The sequence below is a fragment of the Pleurodeles waltl genome, chromosome 10, assembly GCF_031143425.1.
Source record: "Pleurodeles waltl isolate 20211129_DDA chromosome 10, aPleWal1.hap1.20221129, whole genome shotgun sequence".
Lineage (NCBI taxonomy): Eukaryota > Metazoa > Chordata > Amphibia > Caudata > Salamandridae > Pleurodeles > Pleurodeles waltl.
Window position 1 is genome coordinate 995,570,560 of NC_090449.1, and position 27,356 is coordinate 995,597,915.

The window sequence follows — 27,356 nt, forward strand, 5'->3', positions numbered from 1 at the left end:
ACAATTGGTCAAATCATGGTGGAAGGTGAGGAAGAAGAGGGTGACATCCTCATGCAAAGCAGCCCTGTCCCCAGCAGTGTGCCCGAATCACCCGCATCAGTGGCCTCACAATGGCACAGGAAGACTCAGAGAAGACTCAGAGTCAGACATCACAGCATACACTGACTGCACTACAACATGCATTAAGTCTACCACCACCTACATCTCAAAAGTCGCCTGTGTCAGTGGCCCCACAAAAGAAGAAAATCCAAGCTACAATTACGAGCATGTTTAGGCAGGAGGCGTCCTACGACCGCAACTACCAAATGACATGTTTTTACAATGGGAAGCTGACAAAAATGTCACTACTGGACCTCCTTCTTTACTCATTTGTGGAAGGAATGGGACTGCCCCCTGCCCAAAATGGAAGTTTCAAGCCAGACCTATTTTGCCAGAGTTGCTGTTCCAGTGCTGCATCACAATGTGCTGCAATTGGTCGGACAAGCATTGCAGCAAAGAGAGACACATGGACCAGTTGTCAGATGACTGATTACATGTGCATCACTGCACACTGGATCTCTTTGCTGGGGGTAAAACTAAAGCTATCTACAGGTCTCAGCCCTGAAGAAAGTTTTAGGAGCATACGGTGGCATGCAACAGTAGCCATGTTCGCCATGGAGAAATCACACACAGCTGCAAACAACTTGGAAGAATTTAATAGCGAGATGTCTGAATAGCTGCAACCTAGAGGTCTTCAAGTTGGATTTGTAAGCAGGGACAATGACAATAACATAGTCAAGGCCATGGCAGAAGGTGACAATTATTTCAGGGTCCTGTGTTTGACACACTGCATCAACCTAGTTGTGCAAGAATCTCCTAAAAAAGAAGTCATAGTCAGCAACATACTGACCACCATTATTTCAGCCATTCTTTTAAAGCCCGGAAACAGTTGCCAACTATTTATCATGATGACAGAGTCTCAGTAAAAGCCCTGATACAGGTTTAAACTCAACCTATTATCTGTTGCAACGTCTGTTTGAGCAGTACAAACAAACCAATGACTATGCTGTTCAAAAAGGCGCTGGTGCAATTGGGAAAGCTATGACCATGGATGCAGACAAATGGGGCCTACCCAAATGCTGGACACAGATGTTGCTTCCTTTTGAGGTTTTCACACGGGAAGTTAGCAAGGAGGACAGTACAATGGCCAACCTATCCTATTATTGCATCTGCTACAGGAGAAGCTAAAGAAGGTATTTGAAAGGTTTGCATTTGGAGGTCCGAACAAAAAGTGGATGCTTTGGCTAATAGCATGAGCTATTGCTTGAATTGTAATGCAAGGTTGCAAAATGACATTATCTCATCCAAAGAGTACACCTGTGCCAGTCTACTTGGTCGATGCTACAAAAACTTATTTCCGCTATCATTCCTTTCTCTGAAGGGGGTGTTTCACAATGCAAGAGGTGGATTGTTCAGCAAGCAGAGAAAGTGGAAGAAAAATGGCTGGAACTTAGAGTCCCACTCTGCGGTACTGGAGTGTGGCCTTCCACTTCCAGAGAGGGCAGTCTTGTCTCATATCCACCAACCCTTCTAACAAGAAAACTGGTGACAACAGTAACAGATGAATCAGACCCTACCACTGCATTGGCTTGGTTTCAATTGTCAAGTCTTATGTCCAGTGCATAGATGAAAGAAAAAACAGTCAGGCAGGTGGCAGCACCAATGGCCATGCAGAGGATCTTCCAGGAGTATCTGGATGACCCAAAAGAGGCATATGTGGATCAAAACCTATTAGTGTATTGGTATGGGAAGATGTGCCATTGGCCAGAACCCAGCAGTCTGGTAATAAAGTTTCTGGCTTATTCTGTAGCCAGAGTGTCTGCCGAATGTGTGTTAAGTGCAGCTGGTGCAGTTGCAACAGTGAGAAGGATCAGTCTCTCACCTCAAAATGTGGAGAGATTGACCATGATCAAAATGAAGCAGCATTTTATACCATCTGATTACACCGTTCCTGAAACACCACAGGAGGAGGAAGAGGATGATTGGTCAGAATTAAGCGTGTTAGCCAAACAACTTTTGGGAGAACCATCAGAGTTTGAGGACAAACTCTACTTTCTAGATTTAAGTATGCCAGTGCCACCATAGAACATTTTGTTTATTTCTTGTTCAGTTTCTAAGCCTAGTTCCAATTTGTGGATACCATCAAAGAGGAGATATTTTGTTCAACCACCGTGTATGGATTGAAAGAGTTAACTTAACTACTAAGTAACTATTGCACCAATGAGTGGTGATATTTTGATTGATTGTGAATGGGTGAGTGATGACTGATGTATGTAGTGGCTGACAGTGAGGGAGGGAGTTCAACAATTTTTTTTAAACAAGTTTCTGATGATTTGCAATGTTTGGGGGATGATGGGTGATCATTTTTTCCTGAAAGTGATTGCCCTTTCAAAATAAGTGAAATATACCTGCAGGATCTACTGATTTTGTCTCGTTCCTCATGACAAACCAGTCACTTTAGTTACCAAACACAAATCTACACAAAATATACTCAAGTTCAGTTTCTCTATTGGTGCTTCAACAGCAGTGCACTTTAAAGGTCTACCTTGCTTGGTTTGGTACTGGGACAGAGTTACTCTGAATCTGGAGGAGGAAGTTGGAAGGACTCAGGATGGGACTACCTCAGCAGCTAGAAAGGAGAAAGTTATTGACTTCAAAGAGAACCCATGATGATGGCGAAGCCTCTGTGAACTGGAGAGAAGTGTGTTGATTTGTGAGTGCTGCTGAGTATGTGTTTGCTGCATTGCTATCTCAGACATGAAGTTCCTCTTAAGTTCTTACTCTGTCTCTAAGTGTCCTTGGTACACTCATGAGTCCTTGTGAACCTTACCTTGCTTTCTTTTGTCCTTTTCCTTTACTCTGTAATGCAGCTACTGATTTTTTTCAATACACAGGCCATCTGCTAGGCCTCTAATGCATGAATAAAACTTGGAAAGCTCAAGACTCCAGCTTACCAACCGGACAGGTTCAGATAGGCAACAGAGTGATGGACATTCCAAGAAGAATGGAGATGCATCACCCAATTTGCCAATACAGTATAATTTTCCTTTTAACAATCATCATTTTTAGAATTAAGTGTATTACATTCAATCTTCCATATTTCAAAACTAGAAGACATAACACTTAGGATATACTCTCTGTGGTCTCTCTGGGTCGGAAGGACTGTTTCCAATGAATTTACTGAACTGTGTCATACTTACTTATCCCTTTGTTTCCTTCCACAGCAGATTGATGATGGGGAGCTGCTCAGCGCCCCAATGAATATTGTTGTGGTTTCTTTTGTATAGTTTGTCTTTGCCATACCTTTCCCCAAATCCCTTTTCTCATCCATTCATTGAGCCCCTAACCCTCTTCTCCCAGGCTGTGTGAGTTATTGAGGTGTGACCAAATGTTATACCATAAATGAATCACATGCTTGCTGGGGCAGATGTAGTGAAAGCAACACCAACTCACTGCATGACCCTCTACCTTCTATTACATGAGCAATATGCCACAGTGGCCCCATCAACATCGTAAATTCATGGCTTGGTGTGTGTTCTATAGATCTTAACCTAGTTCAAACATTCCTCAGTCTGGGTCCACTTCTCCTGATTCCATGATTTAATTTCCTAAGTTTAGTTTTATAGTTCCACACCATTGCTCAGAAGAAATTGAAATTGCTAAATGTTACTATCATACAGTATTCTTTGTTATGTGTCTAATGCTGTCATTGTGGTAGTCTGGTCTCCGTGTTCCTATAGTTATAACATATGACCTACAAACTTGCAGTTTCTTTCAATTTAGTTGGCAGTGATAGACAACTCTTTAATTAATCCATGCAGTTGGAGTTTGCATAGGTGGGAGTGGCACCTTCTGTCTTCCCTGTTAGTGTGCAAGCCTGCTACTACTACCCCTGCCACCCTCTTAAGATGACACTTTAAGAAAAAACCTGCAGTAAGACTTCCTTGCTTGATCTATTCAGGTAAGAGAAGAACTTGATTAAAGTGAACTTGTTTAGTTAGTAATTACTTCTACTGAAGATGTTGTCTGTGTGTACTGGTGTTTTCTTAGGCAAACATAGGCAAGGACAATCATCCCCTAGAGGTCAATATATAGTTGCAGAGGGCAATAGAGCAAGGGCATAAGTAAATTACATCCACGTTTTTTAGTAGATTAAAATAACAGGCTGCACTAAAAGACAGCAGTGCAAACTAAAAGTCTAACACCAAAATAAAGCTTTGAGACACAAATGAAGTTAAAAAGTACCCCTTTTATTATTTACAAATATAACATCCTCCCTCTCTACCCACAGGAGTCCCACCCTTCTCCCTTAACAAATACCCCCTTCGCCAAAAAGTCCTACAAAAAGTTCAAAGTCCATCCCAAATCCCTCCTGATCCTCTCCGCCAACCACTCCTTAGCACCAAAACAAAGAAATTTAAAAAAGGCTTCAAAGAGGGCACTGTCAATATGGGTCCGGAGATGGTCAGGGCTCTGCTCAATGCTGATGAGCCAGCTCTCTATCCAGTCCATCCACTGCAGAATGCTTCTGAGCAATGCCCTGTTAGAGCAGGAGGGTGCAGCAGTAGGTGCAGTCAGGGACCCTGACTGCTGGCAGCAGCACTGATGATGTACTGGCTGGGAGGCTGGAGCTGGCATGCTGCTCTGCTGGGTTGTTCATCCAAGGCAGGTGTTTCAGCCTCTTCCTCCTCCAAGATCACCAGAAGCTGATATTCTGCCTGAATGTGACCAGCCACTGCGCCGCAGACTGACCACTATCTCATGCCTTGTTGGTGCTGGTCGTCGGGCAGGAATAGCTATATCGAGAAAAAGAAGAATAAAAAAGATAAATTATTGTAAACAATGCTCTGAACAAGCACTTCTTTGAATGATAGATAGTGAGTAGTACAGTAGCACTACATTGCATTGTAGTAGGGATGCTGGCATTTGATGTGATTACTATTAGGAGAGGAACAGGGCCAATACTTTATTTGTTTACCTACACATGCCTCACATAAAAAGCACTGACTGTCTGGTAGAAAATAATTAAGGCAGAATGAGACCAGTTAAAAAAAAACTATGATTTCATTTTTGTTCTTTAAAGGCTTTTCTAGTAAGTAAACAGACACATTGAGTGGGAAAATAAAAATGATTTACTTCTCATTTTAATGAGTAAGGCATTAAGCATGATGGTGTACAAGTTGTTGTGCCAAATAATTGAGGCATGCTAGCCAGCGCTTCAAGTATGTTGTTGCTGTCTGTAGCTCAGGCAGCTGTATTTGACAATTATATATCTTTCATTCTAATGGCCCTGCTCTTCCCTACATGTTTTTCTCTTAGTTTAGTTTCTACCCTGACTCCAAAGAGGCAAATGAATAAATTATTTGTCACTGATGTAATTTATAAAATGTGGATATATTTATCCTGTCTGCCGTCCCACTTTACTCACTGGTCTCACACATCATTAGAAATTCTTTCAAACAAATTGATTCACTGGGCAGTAAGGAAAGTAATTAAACTTGGCATACTCTATTGTAGAGTAAGGCAGATGGATTAGGCAGGTAGGGTGAGCTTTTGCCATAGAAAAATAGAGGGATGTGACTGATCTCTCTACAGAAGAAGAGCTATCTTCATGATTCATCCAAGCAATTATTCAATCGTCATTTCATTCTTCCCCTAAATACACCCATAGCCTCCATGATTTAAGCTTTACTTTCTCACATCCAGTCTTTATCCCAAATTCACAATTCCTTATTTATCCTTTCAGCAGCCAAACTATCCACTCTTTATTTCAATCATCCTTTGACCCATTCATCCATTTACTCAATACCAGTAATCACCCCTTGTGAGAAATGGGGTCTTTGGTTGGCAGTCAGGTTACCAAGTAGGACCCTCACTCTAGTCAGGGTAAAGGAGAATCACACTCAGGCAACCCCTCCTCACCCCTTTGGTAGCTTTACATGAGCAAGCAGGCTTAACTTAAGCAGCAATGTGTAAGGTATTTGTACCAAGACACACAGTAACTCAGTGAAAACACTACAAAATGATAAAATACAGGTTTAGAAAAATAGGTAATATTTATCAAAACAAAACAAGACCAAAATGACAAAAATCCAACATACACAAATTAAGTTATAATTTTCAAAAGAATAAAAGTCTTAATCCTTAGAAAACAGTGAGAATGTTGTTATTTCACAAAAGTACCTGGGTAGCATCAAAATAAAGCCACATGGGCAAGTGTGCGTTGAAAAAGGCCAGCGATGCATCGATTTCTCACTCGCAAGCGAGACTGTGCGTCGTTCCTCCTCCAGTCGGGTCAGCGTGCATCATTTCTTCTTTCCCGCAAGAGAACGGTGCTTCGATCCGGACAGGCACCTTGGGTCCGAGCAGGCTTTGCGTTGATTTTTCACACCCAGCGAGGTTGTGTTGAAAATCCGGTTGCACACTATCACGAAACCGCACAGTCACAGACAGGGGCAGCACTTCTCCTCAGGTCTTCTCCTTGACAGAGATTCCTCTTGATTTCAGGAGTGATCTGATTTTCAGGGGTTTTGGGTGCCCTTCTTATACCCCTTTTTGCCTGTCAAGTAGGCCTACTTCAAAGAGAAGTCTGTTGTTTTCTAGATCCTGCCTTGCCCAGGCCAGGCCCCAGACACACATCAGGGGATTGGAGACTGCATAGTTGAGGGCAGGCACAGCCCTTTCAGATGTAAGTGACCACTCTTCCCCTCAGCCCAGATTTGTCATCAGGATAGGCAGGTTACACCCGAGCTCCCTTTGTGTCTCTATCTAAAGGAGAGGTGCAAACAGCCCAACTGTCAAACTGATCCAGTCAGGGAATCCACAAACAAGCAGATCACAGAATGGTTTAAGCAAGAAAATACATACTTTTTAAAAGTGGTATTTTCAAACACACAATCTAAAAACAAACTTTACTAAAAGATGTAAATTTAAATTGTGAGTTCAGAGACCCTAAACTCCAGATTTCTGTCTGCTCCCAAGGGAAATCTGCACTTTAATAATATTTAAGGGCAGCCCCCATGTTAACCTATGAGAGAGATAGACCCTTGCAACAGTGAAAACCGAGTTTGGCAGTATTTCACTGTTAGCACATGTAAAACACATAAGTACATGTCCCACCTTTTACCTACACTGCACCCTGCCCATGGGGCTACCTAGGGCCTACCTCAGGGGTGCCTTAGATGTATACAAAGGGGAGGTTTAGGTCTGCCAAGTGGGTACACTTGCCAAGTCGAATTGGCAGTTTAAAACTGCCCACACAGGCACTGCAGTGGCAGGTCTGAGACATGTTTACAGGGCTAGTAATGTGAGTGGCACAACCAGTGCTGCAGGCCCACTAGGAGCATTTGATTTGCAGACCCTGGCACCTCTAGTGCACTGTACTAGGGACTTATTGGTAAACAAAATATGCCCATCATGGAAAGTCAATTACACATTCATTTTACATAGGAGCATATGCACTTTAGCCATGTATAGCAGTGGTAAAGTGCATAGAGTAACAAAAACAGCAAAAACAGAGTCCAGCACACATCAACAGCCTGGAAAACAGAGGCAAAAAGTTGTTAGGGGAGACCACGCCAAGGATGGCAACTCTAACACCCATGCATCTTTTTTTCATTCACCCATGCATTAATCCTTTCACTCTTTTCAGCCATCCTTTCTTTTAACCTTTCACTTTTTCACGTTTCCATCAAGCCATCATTTTTAGCAATTATGTGTGCTTTTGCTGAGTTGCAGATAGAAGAGGCCATTCTCAATAAGCAAGTAATGTGACTTACCATCGACCTTCCCTGTCACTGCATTTTACCCTGCTCCGTCTGCTCCTGCAGCTGTAGAACTTGAGCCAGCTGGTTGGTGTGGCTATAAAAAATCAGTATACAGTTTTTAGATGCCAGGTACACCTCCCATTCTTAATTTTGTAAATCAGAAATATGCAACAGCAATACATCGTTACAGTTCAGTTAGCACTTCAGTATCATCTGTCAAAAATATCATTCTGGGCATTTTGTTGAAATGTTAGAAAAGCAAGGTAGTCAAGCTTTTAAAAGCTTTGCGTAATAGATGGGCAGAGCTATAGCCTATGATTGACAATGACTTGGAATCTCTTGAATGGAATACAAAATGGCCAATGAAAGACAGAAAAAAAGATGATGAAGGAGTAAAAGGAATCAAACAAAACTTGGATAGGGGAGTAGAAAAAAAGGGGACAGTATAAAAAAAGTAAACAAGGCAAAATTAAAAGTAGTATGAAAGTGGGGAGAGGTAAAAGGTAGGGAAATAATAATAATATAAAAAAATAGGACTTACTGGGATGAGCAGAGTGATCAGCATCAGCTCTAGTGGTCGGTGACTTCCTAGCTCCTGGCGGATCAGCCGGTGTGGTGCCCCTCTTCTTGCCCTTTGGGTGCTGATGGAAGATTAGAAATAAAGAAGAAAAAAAATGCATTAGTGATACAGGTAATCTCCCCAAAATTATTATACAAAAGGCAAAAGCAATAACATTGTTCTTAAATCAGATTGCCTATGGTACTATACTAGTATGATCAACTGTCGTTGAGTTGGCTATACTCCAGAAATCCCTATTCCAAATTTCCTGAACAAAAACTTAATTTGGAACTAATGGATTGGATTAAATGATCTTTCATTATATTTTCATTTACCAAGCCCCTTGATGGACCAACTCAGTCGCCCTTTTTTGCAATGCATTCATACTCACATCACTGTGAAATAGCTTGGGACTATGGGCCAGATGTATGAAAACATTTTGCATTCGCAAACGGTGCGAATGCCTGTTTGCGAATGCAAAATGCCATTTCAGAATGTATGAAATACATTCTGAACGCAATTTTAAGGAATCGCTAAAATAGCGATTCCTCAAAATTACGAGCCTGTTTAGAGAGTCGCAAATAAGGATTCCTTATTTGCGATTTCTTAGCACATGTATGAAGCAATTCCTAAATGCGATTTTGGCATTTAGGAATTGCTAATTACCACCAAGTTCAACTTGGTGGTAACCATGTGCAAAATAAAAAAATGCATTTAAAATGCATTTTTAAATTGTACATGTAAAGCACACATACCCTTTTGGCATGTCTGCACCTTACATGTCCCCAAAAAGTTTTTTGGGGTGCAGCAGAGGGGGCCTTAGCCCCTCAGCACCCTGGGGTTTTGCATTTCCAAAATTGCGATTTCTGGTTCAGAAATCGCAATTTTGGAAATGCAAAAAATTCGCAGATATGGGCCAACAGGCCCATAGCTGCGAATGGGGCCGGTATCGCAATTTGCGATTCGGTAACAGCATTTGCGATTTTTAAGAAATCGCTATTACCGATTCGCAAATGTGATACATGGCACTTTGCGAGTCGGAAATAGCGATTTCTTAAAAATCGCTATTTCCGAATCGCAAAGGGCTGTGATGATACATCTGGCCCTATATGAGCTACATAAAGCCACACAGAACTAACTGATATCTCTAATTCACTATGGAGACAGGAGGACAGAGAAGTCTGTGTTGCAATGGCTTCTTAAATAATCAGCCAAAGCGAGTACCTACCTACCAGAATGAAGATGTAGCGCCGAGAACCTGCCTAGCTGTACCTGGATCACATAATAAATACTATGTTTAACATAGACTAAACTTAACTTATCTCTGAGGGGAAGCTGCATGCCATTCAGAAAAAAGTCAGCATAGTAGAACACAAACACAGTAAAAATATAATACTCACCAAGCCCCGGGATTGAGACATCGATCAGGTCCTGCTTGTGGTTGATTATATGCACCCGACGGTGCGTCAGTGCCTGGGTGGTGCGCTGGACCTGGGTGGTGGCCCTGACCAACCTGCACACCCTAGACCAGTGCTGCTGACTCTCCTACAGGGGGTAACCACTCCCAGGCCTGCCCCTGCTGCCAGCATAGAGGGGAGGTGGTGTTGCACATAAATAAACAGTGCTGCCACCTTCTCCTTGCTAAAGATCGGCCAAGACAGCACAACTTCATGTCTGTGCCACCCGCAAGGCAGGCATCTGCTGTTGCCCTGCTCTTCTATGGTGCTGGGTGGTGTAGGGTGAAGAAGAGAAGAAAAGAAACACCCCGAAAAAGAAGGAAGGTAAGGGAAAAATAAGTAAAAAACACAAAAAGTCACAAAAAAGACTAAATAATTAAAACAACGTAAAAATATTGAGACAAAAAAAGACACACTAGTACAATAAATAAAAAATAGGGGTATATTAAGTGTAAGGGTGGATTATTACAAAGATTGAGGTTGGATGAAAACTTGAAAAGTTGAAGGCCTAGCACCATAAACAGAGTGAAAAACAAAATGGTCGCACCCATGTGAACAGCGTGGCGCCATGCCGTGTGATTTTGAATGTGAGTACATATTTCACCTTAGCCTTTAGGTCAAAGGTAGCTTAACGAGCAAACGGAGAACTCCATCCGCTCATGGAACTCAACTTAGTGCTGTGGAGATTTTTAGCCACTTTGCTGAGTTACGTGTAGCACAACTCTGTGCTCTCCGCCAAGGCCTAAGGGAGAAGGTATGGATCGTGAGGGTGCACAGCCAGAGAGCACCCATTGTCAGAAGAGGTGGGAGTACCTGAGATGCTGGGCCCCGAAGACCGCAGAGGTCCAGCTGGGGCTGTCCTCCTAACATGGATGGGTAGCACATCAGACCATGACCCCCTAATAGCCTGCATTCTGGCAGTGACCTACCGAAAACTGATGGGCATTTGAGGACAGCACAGCAGTCACAGGAGGATGAGTACATGGCATATTCCTGCCTGTCACATTGCCAAGTGAATGTGTTAGGTTCTGACAGCTCTCCCGACAATTAGGGATGAGCCATGTGTAACACAATAGAGGAGTGAATGTGTAGACATGTCATGTGGTGCACTGATGTGCTTTGCCTATTGCCCAAGGGACCTAGGATACAACTGTGTACAATCCACAAACATTTTGCACTCCAGGGACAAAATATGTCTGTTTACATCAATCAATCAAGTACAGTTTGTTGTTTTAGTGGGTGTAAATGCAGCAGACCACTACTCCACAGTATTACAGGCCAAAATAAAGGGATCACTGTCCTCAGCCATGTTTCTGGTGAAATAGGTATATTGGAATCTGTCACCCAGAGGCTACTTGTCTTCAGCTTGTGATGGGTGCTAGTGCCTCACTACTGTCTGTAATGTGAAGATGGCCATTATTCATGTGGAAGAGCATACATTGTTTTGGGGATGCAGCTACAGATGGTACCTGAGGGCTATCCACTGACATAATTTATGTGCCATCACTGTTGCCAACATTCCTTGTGCCTACATGTCAGCATGTGCCCTCTTTTCTTTTGGAAAGCATTTGTTAGCTGCTGTTTCGTGCATGTCTACCTGTGTTAATGGGATCCTTTCTGTATACCCTCACATATATGTGCATGCCAACCTGTGTGTGGAATAGGGCTTTTACAATGGGGCTACATTTCATGTGGTACCACACACAGGAGTGTGTCACCATTGATTATTGGCTATCATGCACCCGTACCCATCATGGAATGTCATTTGGCATGTACAATTCCAGTAGTGATGAGGGACAAGGTATGTTTGACTAGATATTGTAGCCACAATGTGCATTTCCGTGCATCATGTAGCAAAGTACACTGCACATTTGTAATGGGGAAGGTTTGTAACCTGACTGTTGACATGCATCATGGAGTGACTTGCATTTATGTTGAAATCATATGTGGTTGGGAACAACCAATTATCCACACCTGGGTTTGTATAACCAGAATGGAGATAGTGATGTAGCTTCCAGTTGGTCAACATGTTGAGGGCCTTCAACAAGTACATGCCAATCTCTAGGCCTCTCCAACATCCAACATCCAATCTACTGATGCAATCAGGGTATGTCATTATAAGGGGTGCCAGACATTAGTGGTGATTTCCCCGGGACTTGCTGATTCATTGTGATGTGGATTTTAGGGACATATCTCCCTGATATTGTGCATATGATGTCGACGGTGTACATTTCCATGTCAAATGTGTAACATATCTGAACAACATTGGTAATACCTCCATGGATACATTGGAACAATTGACATATGGTGAAATATGCACTAGTGATATGTTTTTCAGTGTGGCATACGTTTTTCTATGTCACCTTCACCAGGCTATTTTTTTGTTGTCAGCAACATGGCATGTTCTAGGAGCATCATTTCACTTTGTTGTATTATTGTGCATGTGGCACATGTATGTCTGCATGACCTTGTGTGGGATCTGTGGCAATGCAATTAACAATGACCTTCAATTGTATGACAACATGTAAGTGATGTATGCTACATGAGGCAAAGCATTGAAGGTGATGTGGTCTCCTACTTGTTCAATGGTTGTTGTGACTGCCCAACTTCAGCCATGCAATTGTGTTTGGCTGAGATCCTGATTTTCATGTGGACAACTGTTGACAGTTCAGCTGGCATGCATGCATATGGTATGGTATATGTATGGGCCACTTAGGTTGAGTTTGTTTCTGGGGCCACTTGACATCATGGTAATGTTTGCTAATCCCACATGTTGCTCAAGAATGATCATGGACATATGATGACCCTATTTCTCTTTTTTTTTGCCGCATCAGCCAAGGGAAGGGAAGGAGAAAGGGTACAGCCAAGTGGGGAAATATCAGCCCGTGGGACCTCAGGTCAAGACGCTACTGACAAGTGGAACCCAGTGGCCCAGAGGGTGAGGAGAGTGCCACAGAGGAGAAAGGATCTACATCGCATCACTGGATTCTTCCTCCAGTGGTCACTTCCTAGTGGTGGCGGACCCACTGGGGCTTACTCCTATACCGTCTTTGACCGCCACCCCTAGTTCTGTCGGCATCCTCCCTGTTGTTCCCCACCCAGTTGGCCGTGCCCACTCACCAAAGTGGGTGGGTGGCTCATTTGCAGCAGGCACCTCTGACCCAGCCCCTGTTATCCCTGCTACCCCGAGTGAGAAGGCTATTGACCCCCTGAGGAGTAGCTCTGTGGTTCGGACTGTAATTGTAAATACCATCCAGGGATTGGCCTGCCAACTTCAGCAGACCAATGCTTTCCCAGAAGACATTCATAGTGCCATATCTGGCCTGCAGAGAACTTTTCATACTCTGGCCTCCTCACTGAAGACAGCCAGTCTCTCTCCACCTTCCATCCCCCCTCCACCTCCCTCTTCCCAATTCATCCACCTCAACACACAAAAGCAGCACACATAAACACAAAACACACCAGCACGCATACAGTCAACAGACACCCACACACACATCAGCCACCACTTCCCAAGACACCCTTACCACCCGCATCAGCCCACACACCACATCCAGCATACCCACAGGTACCACCACAATAGGCAGTGACACACCTACCACACCCACCATACACTCACCATATCTGCAGACACCACCCCAACAGACACACAGACGTCTACAATATTCATCATATCTACAGACACCACCCCAACAGACACAAATTTATCACAGCAAGCATACCCACAGACACCACCCCAACAGACACACACACATCCACCACTCCCACATCACCCAGCAGCTTCACATTTGTCTCATGTGTAAAAGCTCGAGTTTTGTTTATGCGGACATGGAGGGTGTTTAATTGTGCTACCTTTGTTTGAATTTGACTGTGAATGTGTCCATTTAGTTGTGTATACCTTGCAACTACTTCATCTAGAAGCCTGACCCATGTTGTTACAGTTGTATTTGCTTTCTTGACTTGCATTTCACACATTGTGTAGATTGGCATGCCATCTGGCTCTACTACTGTTTGTCCCAGAGATGCCTAAAGGGCCAGTTCCCATGCAAATGTTGTTTTAGGGGCATGTGCAAAGTGAAATTTGTCCAGGGCAGCATTTTTGCAGGAGTGCTTCTGATGCCCCCTTCCCTATTGTGCAGGTATTGTTTGCTTAGTGAGCTTTGTATATTTGTGTCTCTGTCTGTTGTGCATCCCATTGTCCTATCCATTTTGTTGCAATGTGGCTGATGTGTGTGTCCATTGCACGGATGTTTAATGGGAGTGGTGTTTGTATTCCATGACACAGCCATACGTATGTGTGCTCAATGTGATGGCAGTCCATGGCATATGTGCAATGTGAGGGTGTCACTTGTATTTGTAAATGCAATGTTGTTTTACTTGTAGGTACAATGTTGCCATATTGTTGGTGTTTGTTAGAAATGGGGTCTTTGGTTGGCAGCCAGGTTACCCCCTGTCCAAGCAAGGACCCTCGCTCTCGTCAGGGTAAGTCCTACACAATCCAAATTATCCTCTGCCCACCCTTGGGTAGCTTGGCACTGAGCAGTCAGGCTTAACTTAGAAGGCAATCCGTAAAGTATTTGTGCAATAAATCATGCAATAACACAATGCAAACCCCCCAAAAATATGCCACACAGGGTTAGAAAAATATAGAGTATTTATCTGAATAAAAAAAGGTCAAAACAATCAAGATTTGATAATGACAAGTTGAAATATCACTTTTGTAATGATAAATAGAATCTTTTAGTTCTCAAAAACAACAATTGTCTCTTGCGAGCTCAAGTACCTGGTTTGTGTCTAAATTATCTACATGGGACCGCAGGAGAGGAGGTACATGGAAAACGGGGAGGTGTGTTGTGTTTTCGCCAGGCGCACACGGATGCTGTGTCAAAGCTTTTCCACACAGCAAGGGCTTTGTGTCGATTTCCGGCGCGCAGGCTTAGCTCCTCTTCGGGTTGTGAGTATTTGGACGCCCCGGGGACAAATCTTGGGCGTACATGATGAAGTCACAGGAGCTGCATTGATCTGGTAGTCGATGCGGGGAAATTTCTGCTGTGTCAATTCTTCTTGCAGGAAGTTGGGCTGCGTCATTTCGGGTCAGTGATTCGTCGATCCGATGGGCCATGCGTCAAAGTTACAGTCGCAATGCTGCCACTGCATCGATCTCCTCTCAGGGAGCCGGGCTGCGTTGTTCCGGTTCAGCAATGCAGTGATTGTCTCACTGCAGGGCAGGCTGTGCGTCACTTCTGGCAGGTTGTGCGTCGGTTTTTACCAGACAAGGAGTTCTTTGCAGAGATTAAGGGGGTCATTCTGACCCTGGCGGTCAGTGTTAAAGCGGCGGCCAACCCGCCAACAGGCTGGCGGTCCCAAAAATGGAATTCTGACCCTGGCGGGAACCGCCAACACAGGCCGCCGCTTTAACACTCCGACCGCCATGGCGGCACAAACAAACAGCGCGGCGGTCACCGCCAACAGACAGGCGGCAGACAATGTAACGCCCACCCTATCACAACTCACCAATCCGCCACCTTTTCCGGGGCGGGAGCCCCGCCGATAAAAACACGGCGGAAACAGACATTTCCAATGGAAAACGCTCACCTCGACACACTCCACGCGGAATCGGGACAGCATGGAACCGGAACTCCACATCCTCCCAGCCATTGCCTTCCTGCTCTTCTTCCAGGATCACGAACGTCGCCGCAGACGACAACGGTGAGTACTGCACCTACGACACAGGGGAGGGGGGAGGAGGAAAGGTTACGGGCACACACATACGCCACACACCCACCCCCACCCTCACCCCCACCGAAATACCTACACACCAATGCAGATTGAAAAGTCAGAGCGACACCCCCAAACCCCCAAAACAAAAATGCAAAGACAAAAGGCAATGATTGTAAAAATAGAACTATATTACATCAATAATTAAGTATAGCGAACTTACCAATATATAAACAATTAATACACATCTAGAACTATATATATACAAGTAGCAAAAGTCTGGCACAGTTTTGCAAAGTCCAAATGTCCGTGGGCCAATGTGCACCAACACATGGGCAAAGCCCACACACGAGATCGAGTCCATTGGAGAGAACACTGCTGGGGCATCACAAAAATAAAAAACTGGCACCTCAGGGAAAAGGGAAGGGGGGGCACCTCAGCCACATGAGTCCACGACGCCAGATCCACGAAGGGCCTCCATGCCCACTGTGCCATCCTGGGGAGTGCAAAGCCACAGTCTCTCAAGTCTCTACAGTGGGTGGATTGCCCACTGTGCCATCCTGGGGGGTGCAAAGCCACAGTCCATCAGGTGGATTACAGAGTCCACTGGTCATGGAGGAGGCATGGTGGGCAGAGTGCCTTGTGAAGCCCTGCCCGACACAGAACCGGGCCTGCCATTGGGCCAGCGGTGCTTGACAGGAGGGCCCAGCGGAGCGGTGCTTGACAGGAGGGCCCAGCGGAGCGGTGCTTGAGATGAGGGCCCAGCGGAGCGGTGCTTGACAGGAGGGCCCAGCGGAGCGGTGCTTGACAGGAGGGCCCAGCGGAGCGGTGCTTGAGATGAGGGCCCAGCGGAGCGGTGCTTGACAGGAGGGCCCAGCGGAGCGGTGCTTGAGATGAGGGCCCAGCGGAGCGGTGCTTGACAGGAGGGCCCAGCGGAGTGGTGCTTGACAGGAGGGCCCTGTTCAGCGGTGCCTGTCTTGGTGGGGCCCTGTTCAGCTGTGCTTCTCACGGCGGGGCCCTGTTCAGCGGTGCTCTTCACGGTGGGGCCCTGTTCAGCGGTGCCTGTCTTGGCGGGGCCCTGTTCAGCGGTGCTTCTCACGGCGGGGCCCTGTTCAGCAGTGCTCCTCATGGCGGGGCCCTGTTCAGCGGTGCTCCTCACGGCGGGGCCCTGTTCAGCGGTGCTCCTCACGGGGGGGCCCTGTTCAGCGGTGCTTCTCTCGGTGGGGCCCTGTTCAGCGGTGCCCTTCACGGCGGGGCCCTGTTCAGCGGTGCTTCTCACGGCGGGCCCTGTTCAGCGGTGCTTCTCACGGCGGGGCCCTGTTCAGCGGTGCCCTTCACGGCGGGGCCCTGTTCAGCGGTGCTTCTCACGGCGGGGCCCTGTTCAGCGGTGCTTCTCACGGCGGGGCCCTGTTCAGCGGTGCTCCTCACGGCGGGGCCCTGTTCAGCGGTGCTCATCACGGCGGGGCCCTGTTCAGCGGTGCACCTCACGGCGGGCCCTGTTCAGCGGTGCCCTTCAGGGCGGGGCCCTGTCAGCGGTGCACCTCACGGCGGGCCCTGTTCAGCGGTGCCCTTCACGGCGGGGCCCTGTTCAGCGGTGCTTCTCACGGCGGGGCCCTGTTCAGCGGTGCTCCTCACGGCAGGGCCCTGTTCAGCGGTGCTTCTCACGGCGGGGCCCTGTTCAGCGGTGCCTGTCTTGGCGGGGCCCTGTTCAGCGGTGCCTGTCTTGTGTTTCGAGTGAACCACACCTGGCCAATACTTCCTGCTCAGTCAGCATCGGACCTTTCCGTTGCGGGGCCCTCCTGTGATGGAGTCCTGGGGCCCTGGGTCTCCTCCGATACCCCCGGAATGGGGCTGGTGGGGCCCTCATGGCCAGGTCGGCTGCTCCCTGCCTTTTGCGCTTTGCTGCCCTTGCCCTCCTTGGCAGACTCTCCGTGGCCCTTGGCTCCCTTACCCGATGTGGCAGGTGACGGTGCAAGGCTACCCTCCTTGGGGTCAGGCGTATCAGGCCTGTCGCGCCTGCCCTTCAGTTTTTTGCTCCTCTTCCCAGGGGGGGGGGGGCTGGCTGTGCCTTTGCTGCTGGCCGATGTCCCTGTACAAGGAAAGGGCGGACTCCAAAAACCAGCCACGACGTTCTTAGGAGTTGCTGGGCTGGTGGTGGCTGAGGTGTTTTTGGAACTCTTACGAGATGGAGGGGGTGGGTCAGGTGAGGAAAAGAGGTCCAGTTTATGGAGAATTAGTTTTTTAGGAGCCATGGGAAGGGTAGCTGGAGTGGGTATGGGAGTGGAGGAAGAGGATGTGGTTGTAGGACAAGTCTGGTGTCTTTGGGTGCAGGTGCTTGGGCTGGAGGCTGACGTGAGGTGGATGGCTGTTGGTTGGGTGCCTGCCTGCGTTTGTGTGGTTTGGAAGCGGGGGTGACAGACACACTGGGAGAGGACACAGGGGACATGTACATGGCAGTGGGGGTGGTGACTGCACGTGTGCGGACTGGTGTGGAGGGTGTGCTGGTGATGGGTGTACTGGCTGATGGTGGTGTGCATGCAGGTGTGAGTGTAGACATCACAGGGAGGGAGGAGGTAGACGAGGAGGTGGGGGACACAGAGGAGGTAGTGGCTGTTGGCATGTCTGCATCTGTATGTTGCTTGTGTGAATGCTTGTGTGTTCTGTGGTGCTTATGTCTGGATGAGCTTCCCTTGGGTGTTGAGGTGTGTGCAGGCTGGTCTGTAGGTGTGGATGGGATAGGCAGAGGAACAGGGGAGTGGGACTGGGTGGAGGGAGTTAGAAGAGGGAGGCTGGAGACAGGGACAATCGCTGCCGTCAGTGCTGAGGCCAGATCGTTGAACGATCACTGATGGGCAGCCTGACCCAAATGAAGGCCCTCCAGGTATGCATTGCTTTGATGCACCTCCCTCTCCACACCCTGGATGGCATTCAAAAGGGTAGACTGCCCAACAATGATGGTCCTCAGGAGGTCAATGACCTCCTCACTGAGGGCAGCAGGAGTGACTGGGGCAGGGCCTGAGGTGCCTGGGGCGAAGGAGATGGCCGCCTTCCTGGCCGTGCGGGCACGTGCCGAAGGCCGAGGGGCTGCTGGGAGGGCGAAGCTGGTGCGCTGGGTGGCGGCTGTACCTGTAGTATCGGTGGGCACGGATGTTGCCGCCAACGCAAGGGAGCTCCCATCCGAGGACGTGTCGGTGTCACTGACGTCTGCACGGGTCCCCGTGGTGGAGCCCCCCTCACCCTCCGTCTCACTGGTCATGTCGGAGTCCGTTGCATGGCCCTCCGGGGCCATGTGAGATGCAGCTCCCTCTTGCGCTGATGCCACTTCTCCTCCGCCTGATGATGCTAATGCACACATTCACCGAAAAACAAAGAAAATGGGGGGGGGATGGAGAAATAAAGACAAGTTGAGTGCATGCATTGGGGACACCGTTGGCGGAGGGGACAGACACATCAGCCCCCTGCACTACGCTGCGCACTTGGGGTACACTACTCATTCCCTGGGACATGCCCTACAAGCCTATGGGCGACAACTGCCCACACAGAATACAAAGGTCCATGAATAGCGTTACTAGGCACCCTACAGAGGTGGGGGGCGGGGGCACAGGACCATACCTCACGGAGGGGCCTAGCCTACAGAAATCGCCCTGGCCTAGGGATACCCACAGCCCTCCTCCCCCACCCAGGCACCTCCACTGCGCGCAAATTTAGCTGAATGTGCTGGTACTCACCCCCTTGTGTCTGCTGTGATGTCCTCAAGCGCCCATCTAAATCGGGGTAGGCCACCGTCAGGATCCGGGACATCAGGGGGGTCAAGGTACGACTGGCACCCCTCCTAGGTTGGGAGGCCATCCCCAGCAGAGCCTCAGCGGTCTTCCTGCTCCCGCGGCGGATGTCCTCCCACCTCTTGCGGCAGTGGGTGCCCCGTCTGTTGTGGACCCCCAGGGCCCGAACGTCCTTGGCGATGGCACGCCAAATATCGATCTTTTGATGGGCGCTGACCTATGTGACATGTACAGGGGGGGAAAAGAAACATCATCACTTTTCTGCATGCTCGATGTGAGTGGCCCCCCCTCCCCAAACTTGCCAGGTGGCACATGCTCTCATCTGTCGTGCCATGCATTCGTAATTCGCTCCCCTCCCCTCCATCGTACATCCACCCCACTCATCACAGGCATTGCCCACTATGCATTGGCCCCCGTGTACTCACCTGTTGGTCTGGAGGACCGTAGAGTAGCGCATACTGGGGGAGGACCCCGTCCACGAGCTTCTCCAACTCTTCGGAACTGAAGGCGGGGGCCCTTTCCCCAGTCGCAGCAGCCATTGTCACTTCCAGACCGAGGTCACAGCAGCACTTGCAGTATAGGTCCTCTCCTGTGGATGGTCAGGTCTCGTGTGATTAAGCAGAGAGAAAATGGCGGTCATGCCCGCGGCGGTGCGTACCGCGGCGGTGCATACCGCGACTGCCGGCGCACATCGTCATTGGCTCCTGAAACCCATAGGGTTCAATGTTAACCAATGCTGCTTTGCGCCGCGGTCGTCGACCGCCTACCGCCACAGCGTGCCACGCCAGCGCAATGACCTCACTTCACATTGTCACACTTCACAGGTCAGGCAGCCGCCATTTCAAGGGCCCACATGGCCTAATTCCTACTGCGTCACACATGGCTAGGCCTTGCATCGACACTCATACAAGCTATTCAATCCAGAGAGATTCGTGTACTGTGCAGGCTGTGGGAACTTACCTGTGGGATGATTGACTCTGTGCTCCATGTTGTCCTTCCTAGGCACCGTCCGCTGGGACTTGCGAGGAGACGGAGGAATGTTCCCGTGTACAGACCGCTGGTGGACCTGTCGACAATGGAAGAACGACATGTCATACTCACCTACAGACTCAACAGTGCCACTATACAGGAACTGTGTGCCCAGCTGGAGCCAGACCTGATGTCACCCATCCACCAACCCACAGGGATTCCGCCTCTAGTGCAGGTGCTGTCAGTACTCCATTTTTTGGCTAGTGGATCATTTCAAACTACAGTGGCCATTTCATCTGGGATGTCTCAGCCTATGTTTTCAAGGGTGTTGTCCAGAGTGTTGTCTGCCCTGATGAAATACATGGGGAGCTACATCATTTTCCCTGAGGTGGGTGACTTGCCTACAGTGAAGGGTGATTTCTATGCCCTTGGACACATTCCCAATATCATTGGTGCCATTGATGGTACCCATGTGGCTTTGGTCCCCCCAAAAGACAATGAACAGGTGTACAGGAACCGAAAAAATTATCATTCTATGAATGTCCAGGTGGTCTGTTTGGCTGACCAGTACATCTCCCATGTAAATGCCAAGTTCCCAGGGTCAGTGCATGACGCGTACGTCATGCGAAATAGCAGCATCCCTTATGTGATGGAACAGCTACAGAGACAGCGTGTGTGGCTAATTGGTGACTCTGGTTACCCCAACCTGCCTTGGCTATTGACCCCAGTGAGGAATCCCAGGACAAGGGCAGAGGAACGGTACAATGAGGCCCATGGGCGTACTAGGAGGGTGATCGAGCGGACCTTCGGCCTCCTGAAGGCCAGGTTTAGGTGCCTGCATATGACAGGTGGATCCCTAATGTACTCACCAAAGAAGGTGTGTCATATCATCGTGGCCTGCTGCATGCTTCACAACCTGGCTTTGCGACGGCAGGTGCCTTTCCTGCAGGAGGATGGTCCAGATGGTGGTGTTGTGGCCGCTGTGGAGCCTACGGAGAGTGAAGAGGAGGAAGACGAAGAGGACGACACAGACAACAGGGACAGAGTGATACTGCAGTATTTCCAGTAACACACAGGTAAGAATCTACTCCTGCATTTTATTATATCTGTAACAGTACTGGCTCTCTACTGTCTGACCTTTCACCCCAATGTATGGTAACTTAGTTGTGAATTTGCCTTCCTACTTCAGTGATGTGGTCCCCACGGAGTGCCCTCTGGTTTATTTCCCCATGGACTACCGCTGTGTGACACTGGTATGTTGTCATCACAATGTATTTGGACATTTTTGATTGGTTATATCGAATACATTTGGTTTAGAAAAATAAATAGCAGACTCCTGATGGTTTTTGTGCAATAATTGTGTTTATTGAAGTGCAAAAATTGGTGTATAGTTCAAAAAGGGTGATGGGTGATGGTGGAGGCATGTCCATGGCAGAGTCCAGACTCACGTTCGCACAGGTGCATTGTCCATATGCCTGTGGAAGGTGGAGCAGGGGCAGTTCAAGGTTGGACAGGGTGAACAAGTGGGACAGTGGGATGACATCTGGGGGGATCCGTGCATGGCGGGGGTCTTGACATCCTACTCTGTCTTCTTCCTCGATCTCAGGCCTTTCTTGCGGGGTGGTTCATGTTCTGCAGGGGGTGGGGTCCGGGTGGGCCGTTGCTGTTGTGTCGGTGCCTCCTGACCACTAGCGCCGGCGGAGGGTGTGGGCTGTTCTTCCTCAATGCTAGTGGCAGGGGCCCTTTGGGGGGCCACATGGTCCTGCAATGTGGTGACAATCTGGTTGAGTGCCACCACGATTGTACCCATTGCGGAACTGATGCTGTGCAGTTCTTCCCGGAACCCCATGTACTGGCCCTACTGCATGGCCTGGATCTCCTGGAACCTGGCCAGGACCCTCGCCATCGTCTTTTGGGAGTGGTGGTACGCTCCCATGATGGTGGTGAGGGCCTCTTGGACAGTGGGTTCCCTAGGCCTGTCCTCCCTCTGTCACACACCAGCCCTCCCAGTTCCCCTTTGTTCCTGGGCCTCTGTCCCTTGGACGGTGTGCCCACTTCCACTGCCCCCAGGTCCCTGTTGTTGTTGGGGTGGTGGGTTGCCCTGGCTGCCCTGTAGTGGTAGACACACCGCTGCTTGACCTGTCCTGGAGACAGAGGCATGGGCCCGCTGGGTGGGTGCTGTGCTGGGGTTTCCAGAGGGGGGTAGGTCTGCTGTGGCCTGTGGCTGCCTGAGGGGAACCGACTGTCTAGAGGTCCCCGATGGTCCGGGCTGGTCATCAGGTTCTAGGTCGACAGAGCTGCTGTCATCACTGGGGGCCTGTTCTGGGGGTGGGATGGACATTTCTGGACCCTCCGGGCCGGTGTCTTGGCGTTCGGGCCCTGCAGGGGTAAAAGAGTATGGTTATTGCTTCTGTGTGTGCCATGGCGTGCGAATTGTGGGTGCCCTTGTCCCCCAGTGCTGGCATTCCCTTGTGGGAGGAGTTGTGAGGGTGGTTTGGGGTTTGATGGGTATGTGCAGTGGTCATGCTTAGGTGATGGGTGTCCATGGTTTGTGTTGGCATTCAGGGGTTGGTGTTGGTTTGGGTGGGTTGTGCTGGTGAGACATTAGCAGGGAGGATATGTGCTGGGGGGTTGGGGGTGAGGGTGGTGGTGGGGGTTGGCATGCTGGTGGTTGGGGGGGGAAGTAGTTGAGATTAGACTTACCAGAGTCCATTCCTCCGCCTACTCCAGCGAGGCCCTCAGGATGCAGGATGTTCAAGACCTCTTGCTCCCATGCTGTGAATTCGGGTGGAGTGGGTGGGGGTCCGCCGCCAGTCTTCTGCACTGCGATGTTGTGTCTTGACACCATCGCCCGCACCTTCCCCCGTAGGTCGTTCCAGCGCTTTCGGATGTCTTCCCGATTTCTGGGATGCTGTCCCACAGCGTTGACCCTGTCGACGATCCTTTGCCATAGCTCCGCCTTCCTGGCTATTGTGGTGTGCTGCACCTGTGTGCTGAAGAGCTGGGGCTCTACCCTAATTATTTCCTCCACCATGACCCTGAGTTCTTGGTCCGAGAACCTGGGGTGTCTTTGGGGTGCCATGGGGTGGTGTGGATGAGGTGTGGGGTGGTGTTTGTGGTGATGAGTGTAGTGGTGTGTGGTGTTTTGTGCGTAGATGTAGTGTGGGGGATGATGTTGGGTTCCTGTGTGTGTTGTGGTTTGCGTTCCCTGTGCTCTCTCTCTGTGTATTGCGCCTTGTCTCTGAATTTCGATTTGTGGGGGTTTGTGGGTGATGTGGGTGTGTGTTTTATATCGTATTGATTGTGTGGGAGTGGTGTTTGTATGTGTATCAGGTGTGTGTATTTTGAATTATCCAATGTGGCTGTGTTTTGTAAAGGTGTGTGTATTTTGACTGCGGCGGTGTGTACCGCCAATGGGATACCGCGGTTGAAAGACCGCCGCGTGGATTGGTGGGTCGTAATGGCATGGGCGTATTTCTGTTGGCGTGACGGTGGAGGTTTGGTCATCTCCAGTTTATCGCTGACCGCTGATGTGGCGGCCTTCAGTGGAGGTCGGGTTTTTGGCGGTTTGGCAGTTGTGGGTCAGAATGACCCTGGCGGGTTACCGCAGCCGCGGCAGTGTTATGGCGGTCTTCTGACCGGCGGTAACTGCCTTTTACCGCCAGGGTCAGAATGACCCCCTAAGTCTTTCTGGCCCTGAGACTTCAGGAAACAGGAGGTAAGCTCAATCCAAGCCCTTGCAGAGCACTTCTCAGCTGAGTCAGAGGGCAGCAAGGCAGCAGGGCAACAGCAAGGCAGCAGTCCTTTACAGCAAAGCAGTCAGGTGAGTACTTTGAGCAACCAGGCAGCCTCTCTTAGCAGGTTGCAGGTTCTGCTTCAGAGTTCCTTTCCCAGTAGGTATCTTGTCAAGAAGTGTCTGACTTGGTAGGGTCAGGGACCCAGTTTATATACCCAAATGTGCCTTTTGAAGAGGGGGAGACTTCAACGAGTGGTTTAGAAGTGCACAAGGTCCCCTTTCAGTTCCATCCTGTCTGCCAGGGTCCCAGTAAGGAGTTTGGCAGTCCATTGTGTGAGGGCAAGCCACTGTCAGGCCCTCCACCCTCCCATTCCAGGATGACCCATTCAGTATGCAGATGTGTGCAGGTGTGACTGAGCATCCTGTATTTGGGGATGTCTGAGTGAAATGCACAAGGGAGCTGTCAACTAAGCAAGCCAGACATGGATTGTAAGGTACAGATGGATTTAAGTGCAGAGAAATGCTCACTTTCTAAAAGTGGCATTTCTAAAATAATAATACTAAATCCAACTTCACCAGTCAGCAGGATTTTGTATTACCATTCTGGCCATACTAAATATGACTCTGTTACTCCTTCCTTTCAGATAAGAATCTACCACTCAAACAGTATGTGGGGGTAGCCCTAATGTTAGCCTGTGAAAGGAGCAGGCCTCACAGCAGAGAAAAACGAATTTAGGAGTTTTACACTACCGGGACATATAAACTACACAGGTGTATGTCCTGCCTTTTATCTACATAGTAACCTGCTCTTTGGGTTACCTAGGGCCTACCTTAGGGGTGACATATATATAGAAAAAGGGGAGTTTAAGGCTTGGCAAGTACTTTTAAATGCCATGTCGAATTGGCAGTGAAACTGCAATCACTGGCCTTGCCATGCCAGGCGTGAGACATGGTTAAGGTGTTTCTTATGTGGGTGGCACAATCAGTGCTGCAGCCTCCCTAGTAGCAGTTCATCTACAGCCCTGGGCACATGTAGTGCACTTTACTAGGGACTTATAAGTAAATTAAGTAAGTCAATTGTAACCATGTTTTAAGGGAGAGAGCATATGCACTTTAGCACTGGTTAGCAGTGGTAATGTGTGCAGAGTCTTAAAACCATCAAAACATGTCAAAAAGTGGAGGGAGGCAGGCAAAATGTTCAGGGTGACCACCCTAAGGCTGTCAGGTCTAACAGTGTTGTGTGACACAATGTTGTGTACACTTCACTGTCCATGTGCCTAAGATGGTTAGACGTGTTTTTGTGTAGTGTTGCGGTGCATTGTGAGTGACCTGCCCAAAGGGTTTTTTTGTGACTGTGAATGAGGTTGTGTAAACAATGACACGTGTACTTGGTGCCCATAGTGTGACATCCATGTGATGTGGATGACGGCACGATGATCTGTTGTTGAGGGTAATGACATAGGTAGGTGTGCGTCCTTACAGTTCGTTGAGTCCACGGTGGTGTGGATTTTGGGCACCTTCGATGAGCAGCAACAGGATGTGTGTGATGTGTTCCATGGCAGCACAGGACGTATAAGGCTGGCTACAGGTGAGTTGCTCCCTTTATAATCTTTGTTTCCACTCATTGAGACACGGTGGTTGGACTGCCACAGTCACATTGGCAGTGTGCACACTCATAATGTGTCCAGCAGAAACATAGACTCCGCTGGCCAGTTTGTACTGTCTTATGATCGCGGAGGTCTGTGCTGCATGGTGTTGCCAGTGGGACTGAAGCGGTCTATGCTCCATAGACCCACATGACTCATAATGTCACAAAGCCAATGGCAGTCGGACCACCACCAAACCCATGGCTGTGCACTTACTGCCAAACTCATAATGAGGCCTTAAGTTCCTGATTGAGAGTTTGAAAGATGGGATACTCTTTGATGAATGTACCAAATAAAATATATATTGAATTCCCTTATCTATACTTCATTGCATCATTTTTTCCACTGTCCACTTGCAGCAGACAGGATATCCATTTTATATGTAACATGTGTGATGTAGTATATTATTATTAATCTGCCTCTTTGGAGCAAAGATAGAACTGGGAGATAGTCGGAAAAGACCAGGGTCATTGGAATTGATGGGAGTTAATAAACTGTCCATTTCAACTGCCCCAAACACATGCTGAAGACTGCAGAGTATCAGACCCAACAGTACCATGCCTCCTTTAAAGTTGCGAACACTATTAATTGTGCTGCATGTAGGTCTTACTCATTAAAGAGATGTATTTTTTCTTTTTACTCAGAAAATGTCTGTCTAGTGCTAACTATGAAATCCTTTAAACAAAAAACTCACTTTTATTTTGGTGGTATTTATTCCTTACAATCAGTGATTTATGTGATGCTTGTGTGGGGAAAATGTGGCCCTGTGACTAATCACACCAAATATTCCAATGGCCCTGGGAGCCACTATATAAATAAGTCTTTGCACTGAGCATTATTTACAATTTGTGTTTTTATTTTTTGTATTTCTTGATGTAGTTACTCCTGATTGTCCACCATTGCAGGAGGAGATAGCCATCCTACTACGGTGCAACTGGATGGAGGTAACAGAGGCCAAATATTGCAAACTGGTGGCTTTGGAGGAGGAATAGGGGGAGGCATGCTGTGTCCTATGGGAGCGGGTACTGCTCCACTAATAGGTGATACACTGTCGCAGCGAGCTAGATGCACTTTAAACACTTTAAAAATATTTTTTTTTTGGAGGGAGGGACTTTTGTTGTAAGTAGAAAGGGTGGAATTGGGAGGGACAGTTGGGTAAGGATGTTTTGACTATTTTGTTACTTTGTACTCTGGGAAAATTTATTTATTTGTTTGGGGAGAGGGGTGGGCCTATTGTGGGTGAAGAGGGTGGGTTTTATTTGAAAAAACAGAAAAAAATATTGCTTGTGTATTGATATGATGTAATCTGTCTTTTGTTCAAATTGCACTGCTTTTATCGCAGCCTGCTCTTTAATTAGGAAAAAGCTGCCCTCTGAACAGTCATGTCCTGTACATCTATTTTACTCCCTAGACTTTTCCTAGCTGATTCTGAAGTCCCTTGCCACATAATTATTTGCTAGCTTACTTTACTTATACCCAACCATTATCTGGCTACTAAAGTTGAAACAAAACACACTAGGTCTGTCTTAGGGCTTGAGGATATTAACTTTTTCCACTTTTGCAGCATCCAGGCACTTATCAAAGTGCACACCAGTTAGTTGTACCCTTGTTCAGCAACCTCTGCAACTGTATTGACCACTGTGGGATATGCCCATGCCTATTACCTACAACATTCATAAAAATA